Source organism: Cupressus sempervirens, chromosome 3 (assembly GCF_028749045.1).
Source record: "Cupressus sempervirens isolate cs-2001-9-10 chromosome 3, ASM2874904v1, whole genome shotgun sequence".
NCBI classification, from domain to species: Eukaryota; Viridiplantae; Streptophyta; class Pinopsida; order Cupressales; family Cupressaceae; genus Cupressus; species Cupressus sempervirens.
This window is the reverse complement of record NC_143120.1, coordinates 136614908-136623189: the sequence shown is the minus strand read 5'-3', so window position 1 is coordinate 136623189 and position 8282 is coordinate 136614908.

Below are 8282 nucleotides of genomic sequence, written 5' to 3'. Positions count from 1 at the left end.
GAGATGTGCTTTGGGGATTACACATAAAGTGCATTACCTTCCCCCATACCAGGGTGTTAGGTCACTCTTCTTTTGGGAATATCTAATATTCTCATTATTATTCATTCTTTGAGTGAAAAATGAGAATGTCATTTTTTGTTTTCCAAATTATAACCTCAGAAAAAACATATCCTGATAATTAACTATCGTGTGAGCACTAGAATCATAGGCAAATAGTTTCACAGTTCTAATTTAAGTTGGTTGAATTCATAATCTCAAAAATTGAATCTAAAACACTCATCATCCATTAACAAAGTTAGATATTTGTTAATATTAGCATGCTAGGATCACATTTTTGAAGTTGTGCTTGAATTTTAGACTTGAAATTGACCAAAATTAGTTATGTAAAGGAATAGGATATCAAGGCATATAACTTAGGAAGGAATTTTGAACTTTACCAACACATGCAATAAATTTGAATTGGGCAATATAGGGTTTTCTCTAGGTAGTATAACATAAATGGGATTTTCCAATGTGTTCCAACCAAGTATCTGTGTTTTTCTAAGAGCTTTGATTGAACAATTTAGTTTTTCTTTTGGTGCTCATTGAGAAATGCATGTCAAACTGCATATTAATCATTCTACTATTTTTAAAAATATTTCTTTTTCTTTAAATATGGTGTTGAAGTTTTTTTTTTTTGACCTGGAGAAATTGTCAATGGTAGAAGAAGTATATTTTTCTTCTAGTGATGACCTGTAGAATATCCAATGCCTTAGTAACTATTTTTGTAAAAGTTCGAGTCCTCCCTCTATTATTTACATAAATTCTACAATAACTCAAAGATGTCCAGACCTTTTGTTAACACATGCCTCATGATATTGGGATAGGAAAATTTTTAGAAAATCATAGGGATCAATATGCTGAGAGTTTCCTTTGTTAAGTTTTGGAATGACATGTAATTTTATAGATTCATGAGAGAAGAATTACTTATGGAGTGTGTTATGTTGAGAACAAGACTTTTAAAATAAATTTTTCTATATATCAATGTACACCGACTGTTGATTCATATAGAGAATATAGTGACTTGGGTTATGCATAAATATTTCATATATACATATGTTTATACATGTCAATATGGCATATAAGACCTTATGAATTTGTTATTTTTTCAAGAAAAGTAGATGGTTGTGACCTATGAGTAGGCCCAAATTTATCAAATGCATATAGACTGAATGCATTTCCTATTAGTAATTAACGTTCATATCTTTAGTATTATTAATTAATGTAAGTTTGTTGTATAACATCTTTGTGTGAATGCACTTACATTAGAGTACTCAACCTTGCCTCTTATCACAAAATATGGAAAACTAAGATGTTAATCTATTAGTATGTTGCCTCTTTTAAATGACACATAAAATTGCTCAATTAAATTTATTTGTGAAAATGGATTCTTTTTTTCCCTCTAAATGAATGTAATCTGTCTACCTTATGGAACTCCAAAGCTATTTTTTGAATCAAGGTTTTTTCTTGCTAGTGATGAGCTAAGCTCATGTATGTTAATTCTATCTATGGTTTTATCCTTGTGTATTGATGGGTATATGCATCTCAATGTTGGATAAACTACATTATGTTTTTATAAGTGATGGAGATGGGACTATGATATTGAAATGGTAAGAATTCGACAAAATTATAAGTCTACCACTTTTAGTTTTAGAGAAATAAATTAGATAATAATTCAATTGGAATATATCAAGTGTATATTTATTCTTCTATCTATACTCTTTTACTTTTTAAACATGGTAGTGAGTAACACATCAGTGGTTGTCATATGTGATTAAGTACTAAAATTAAACATTGTATGTTAAGCTACCAATGACTTAGAGTGAAAACAATTATTTATACCTTCAAAGTCAAGATATTTCTTAGGTTTATAGTGAATTATGTTTGGTATGCATGTTTAAAAAAGGAGCATGGCATAGAAAAAATGGTGCATTTATTTTTCAACTGGAGAGTAATGAATTATATGCCTGTGTGTAGTGCATACTAAGAAATTGTGAATTTATTGATCATTTGAATTAATAATTGCTCATTGAATTTTCTATTGTATGAGAGTGTTAAGTTACCTTTTGAGATGGATGGTAATTTTTTGAATATATTATAGATAATGTATTGCACAAATCCATTACATCTCTTGGTTTTACTTGGTTAGTCTTCCTTATTCTCGAGATGGGAATCTTTCATGTCGGGAAAGATTCTGGGGAAGATTAATAGCTTCATGGTAGGGTGGTAAAGCATGCCTACAATATTCTCACCCTTGTATTTTTAGATAGATTCAAGAGCTTCTGTCAAAATGGTCGACATAATTGGTACATCTTGGTACTTGGGTAACAAAATTATGGTTTTTTTTAGACTTGAGCATATATGTATATGTAGCATTTTTGTTAAATTTAATGATAATTACTCAACTAATGTGGACTAGTCAATACTCAAATGATTTTGACTCTCCTTTACTTCCACATATTATGGGGATTTTTGATGTGGCATTGGTTTTGTAGGGGTGGTATTTACATGTGGTATCAGAGCTCTTGGTTCCACACTAGGGCTTTGAGTTCACTATGCTAGACACACAATTGTAAGTAAACTAGCTTAATTTATGTTATATGAGTTGATGACATCGGTTACATGGTGTGTCTTCTAGTTATGATTACTTTGGCATAGAAGGATAAGATGCTTCTTATGTATGTCAAGATTTTGGGTTGACATTGCATTCTTTTAAAGATTGCCAAAATTGGAAGTCTATGGGATGATTGGTAATTTGTGTACCTCATATGGTTATGATTATATTTTGATTTAAATTATGTGATGGCATAATATGCATATTTCTATATTATACTTGAATTTTTTTTTTTTACATGTGTGATGCAAGAACGGTGTGAATTTCTATTAACTATTGAGATAGTCAAATGATGGTTGACTTTTGCACTAGGCTATGAGTGCCTACCAAAAAAGACTTGGCTTGTGATAGAAAAGAAAGATATTTTTCATTGTGTAAATAGCATGTGATGCAAGAATTATTTTTTATGCTAGATTCATGTGGTTCATCAAGTAACCTAGTATGATAAGTAGGAAGAACATGGACTTCATTTACAAAAGTATTGCATGTTCCATTATGCATTTAGAAATGTGTGATTATCAAGATAAATTAAATGTGATGCATGTCAAGTTTGGTTATGTTCTTAGCGATCCTTGGACACAAGGTGTCATTAAAAATATAATCCCTCTTGTTGATTAGTGAGAGTCATTGTGCCTTATGTGAATTTGGTTTTCATTGATTATGTTTAGTTCCATGAACTTTTATGTGATCAAGGGCTAGCTTGAAAATTTTCCTTGTGACAACCTAGCCATTGATTTCTTATGTGACCTATCTAGTCTAAATATTTTTCACCTTTATTTTATTGGTTTTGTGTCTCCTTCTTGGAATTTTATTTGAGAATTGTGAATCTTGATTTCAAGATTTCTTTGATCTTGAGGTGGCTAGGGTGTGTACGTTTATGATGCTTGTCTTGTATTTTTAAGTGATGTCATCTATCATGTTCAGTGTGGAGAAATAATAGGATGTATTAGGGAGTATATTGTGAAGAATATGTCATTCTTCCTTTTACAATAATTTTTTTTTGGTTGGAAAGCTTAACTTCTGGTGTGGGTGTTGAGTGTCGACAGATAGAATGGGGTAGAAGTGATTCTTTCCTTTTTCACTCTACCTGTCAGTGTAGCGTTGGCACTAAATTTAATTTATGGCCAAAGCTATGTGCATATGTTTATATGATATGCTTTCTCATGTTCCATCTCCCTACCACATCGATGATTAGGGCTACTTGGACATATGTGGGAAGTAGTATGTTTCATGGCTACACCAGATACCCCCTACCTTTTGCATTATTTGGGCATTACCAGGTTAGGAATTCTATGTGTTAGGAAAGATCCCAAAGAAATTACCTTTTCTATTGTGTGGGCATCGCCAGATTGGGAATTCTACATGTTAGGTAGGATCCCAAGGAAGTACATTTTGTATTATTTAGGCATTGCAGGGTTGGGTATTATATGTGTTAGGTAAGATCCCAAGGAAGTGTAAGGCTTCATGGTTGGGTAGAAAAGTACCTTAACCATATTTTACCTGATGATTGAATGGTGTCAAGGCCATACATAAAAACTGTGCCTATATGTTGGTTAAACACACTATAGCGATAAGATGGGCTTGAGGGACTAGGTCATAGAAATGATAAAAATTGGGTTTACTTATCCTTATAGGTGATTGGTGAGCATACTATTGAGATGTCATTTTTCACAATGCTTAATGAAATGAATCATTTTGAACTCCTCACATGAAAAGTTAATTTGGGATCAACTTCAAGGTCTTGGGTGATCTTGTGACCTACTGGAATCCTCTCAGTTGAAGATAAATGTTTTTGTTCACAAGGAGGCCTTTTCTAGTTCTAACCAATTTGGATAAGATATTTGATCTTCTTATTTTCTCAAAAAAAGTAACTACAAAAAGAGATATGTTTTTGGTATTTTCTGTTTTATGATGAAATGCAATTTAACAATGCAACTATATGAATTCCTAATTTAACCAAGGGTTAGCAGAGAAAATAAAAAAGATAAGGTAATCAGAGATAAAAGAAAATAACATGAAAGGGAAATTCCTAATGGACATAAACCATGGTAACAACATGCCTCCAAATTAAATCATCAAAAATATCAGGTAGGAAACCAATGGAAATAGGAGCAATGCTTCCTCAAATCCATTGATACAATTGTCGATGGGAACTTATTAAAAACTGAAAGATGTTTCAATTCTCATCAAATTTCTTGGCCATGGAAAGCGTGCTCATGTGAGACAAGAAGCTATGTAGGAACAATAGGGTGTTCTCTTCTCCAACTTGATATGTCAACAAAATTTGTCAACATGTGACAAACACTAGAACTAAATGATTGCACAATCAAATCAACACAACAAAACTATTGGTTCCATTATAATTCAAGAACATACATTCACAAAAAGAACACACTCTAGAAATAATAACTACAATCAAAATGAGAGCACCAATAACATATTATTGCATCAAAATAATAGTCTGAAATACATGTTACATTCCTAAATTTATAAGAAATCATCTCCTCAAATTTGTGTTGAGAGTAAGAGATCTCTTAATGAAAAAAATGCTTCTAAACTAATAAAAAAAATCTAATTATGTACAAACTAACTCTCTAAGTGGTGCTAAGTAGGACTCCACCCTTGTTTGTATCAATTAATGGGTGCATGAGTCTTTACATGTCTTAAAACAAAGAAAGAAGTTGTAAATAAGAAGAAGGAAGTTGTAAGAGGATCTAAGAGTCACTGCAAACTCTAAAAATGGAAGCTTGACCTTCTATAGGCATTTATGGGAGTTGAACTATCATCAGAATGCATTTCTGGTGCATGGAAGGCTCTAAATTTTAAATTAATAGTTAACTATTGATGCACCTCTATGAAAAGTGCCCCTTGTACACCTTAGTGATAGGCTCAAAAATCCAAAATTTTCCTCCAAGTGTCAAAATTGCATTTTTAGCTTTCGGTTTTTCTTCCCCTTTATAACAAAGCAATGTCTAGATGTTTGCTCTTGAATTTCTCTATAATCTCCACCACTTGGGAAGCTTTCAGAAAATCCAGTGTGTTATACTTATCTTTGACTGTCTATCAGTCAATAGTAATCTCCATACGAATATCAATAAAATCATATAGTTTAGAGTCCAACTCCAACAATACATGTTCCGTCCTGAATGCTTGTCTGATATCTTCTTTTGACGAAGCATCTTTTAAGGTTTTTTCGAACTGTTGGACAACTAATTGTACTAGAATGAATTTAGTTCTCAACTCAACTTCAAAAATATCAAGGTAGGCATCAATGTAGTACTTCTCAGCTTCCAAAATCTTCTCTTGTGTTTTATCTCTTAACTTCAAAATATATTCATGAAATCCTTCCATTACCTGATTCTCAACAACTATTTTTTAATCCAATCTTTCAGTTTATGAATCTCATCCATTGTATACACTTCCATGAGTGTATGATATGTTTGACCCATTATTATTTGAAGCATTTTAAGGTCTTTTCCTTGGGTATGTACCTCATCCATAAGCCAAATATCTTGGTCCAATATAGATACTAGTTTCTACACACTAGACTAAATGTGATGTAACAAGTTCAAGTTAACCTATATTATCTGTACACCTTTCTGCTCAAAATTGTCACACCATTGTTGACATTCTCCAAAAAATGAATCAACTTGTACATTCCCTTTATCTTTCTTTTTTAACATCACAAAAAGAAAAATCTCTGGGTGATCTTAGTCCAAAGGGTCTACAATTTCATGCAAATATCCTCTTAGAAGCTCATTCTATTTGCACAACATTATCAATTCAGACTCATTTCCATCAAATTCCTGAACACCTCCTTGAAAACCATAGTGATAATTACTTTAGTCATCTCTACCATGGGATTTCCTAATAGGAATTTTTTAATCTAACAGTCCTTAGGAGTCACATCTTTGGTATCAATATGTGGAGGAGGGATGGCTATATGGGAAAGTAAGTCATAATTTTTATTCTTCATTATGAAGGCCAGTTGTTGCACATGATCTGTAGGTGGCTTAGACTTCTTGATCACTTCTATTAGCTCATTCATACTCTCCTCAATAGTCATGTCCAGTTGCCTTTTTTTCTAAACCATAACCTCCCTCTTTAGCCATGCTAGTGTAGTGGCCATGGGAGATATGTATTTGGCTGAAGAGGACGTTTTCCCCACAGGCCCTTTTCCCTTATCACTCCTTTCTAGAATCTTCTCCTTCTTAGAGAGATCTACATTAAGAGTCCATGTATCTATTATAGCCACAGTCCTTGCCTCTATATCCTGAGAAGTTTATTAAGGTTCTTCAAGTATCTATCCCTCCTCTGATACTTCATTGGTTGGCATCTATTTAGGCTCTTCTTCATGCATGGCCTATTCTTGTTCATCAATGATAGGAGGGAGAGGAGTGTCTAAGCCTTCGTCTAAGAAAGATAAGTCCTAAAATGATGGTGATGTTGTACCCAAAGACCCTTGTGGTAGAGGTGGTATTTCGTTCCAATCCTCTCCCAAAGGTTGGTTCATAGGTGTACCTCATATTTTATCACCCACCATTTTAGTAACCATAGGTATAAAGTCAAATTTGGACATACTAAAAATATCTATATCTTTCCCTACCTAATCATCAATCCACTCGTGTTGCTCATCTTTAGAAATGGTAACATGAATAGGTTCCTTAGGAATAAATGGTGATGTCATAGTTGAGCTTCTTCTTCTTATTTCTTGAGCAACCCTAGCCATGAGAGTCCTCTAACTCAAGGGGGGGTTATCTTCTTCTTCTTCTTCTTCATCCACCTCAAGGATGGTTTCAGGCACTAAAGGAATGAGAATAACATTCTTTTGTAATTTTTGCCTTCTTTTCCTTCTCACAGTAGATCCAACTCTAACTTCCTTAGCAGCTAAAGGAGATGCTTCTTCCTCTTGACTAGGTGGTGACACTTCTTGTGCTTCTTGCTCCAATTCTTGTTCTTATTGAGGCAGGGGCACTTGTGTAGTTTCTTGATCTTGAACTACATATTTATCTTGAGGCTTTGCTTCTGCTGGATCTTGTTGAGATTGCTAAGATGGTTGGGCCAGATCAATTTGTTCACTCCCCTTTGTTTCCCTATTTCTTTTATTATTTCCTTTATCTACCCTAAAGTACTCAACTTCCCTCTCATGTTGATACACTATTTGCAGTCTAACTAGGGATTGAGTAGGGAAAGTTGGTACTATAACTTTGCACCTTTCCCTTAATTGGGCATGTTGTAGCTTGAAAGATAACTACTTGAGGGACTGGGTCAACTTTAAAGGGTTTCTTAATCTATTCTCTCTTTAACTAGATTATGTGCCTTTTCCTATGACTTGTATCTACATTCTTATCTCTATCTATCTTGGCATTCATGATTGGTCTATCATATATCTTGTGGTAGTTATACAAAGGATCCAAGAGATCTTGAGTGTTGTGTTGAATAGCCTTGAGCTAGTCCTTTACTTTAAGGTGCTTCTTGCCAGATATAGAGTCATCCTACAATAATCCCTTATTTAGATATCATAGCCATCTATCTTGTTCATCTAATGATCTTCTATGGTGTACAAATAGCTTTCCTACCAAATGCTGAACTTTACCAATATTGTCAAAATAAGGACTAGGGGAGTTGT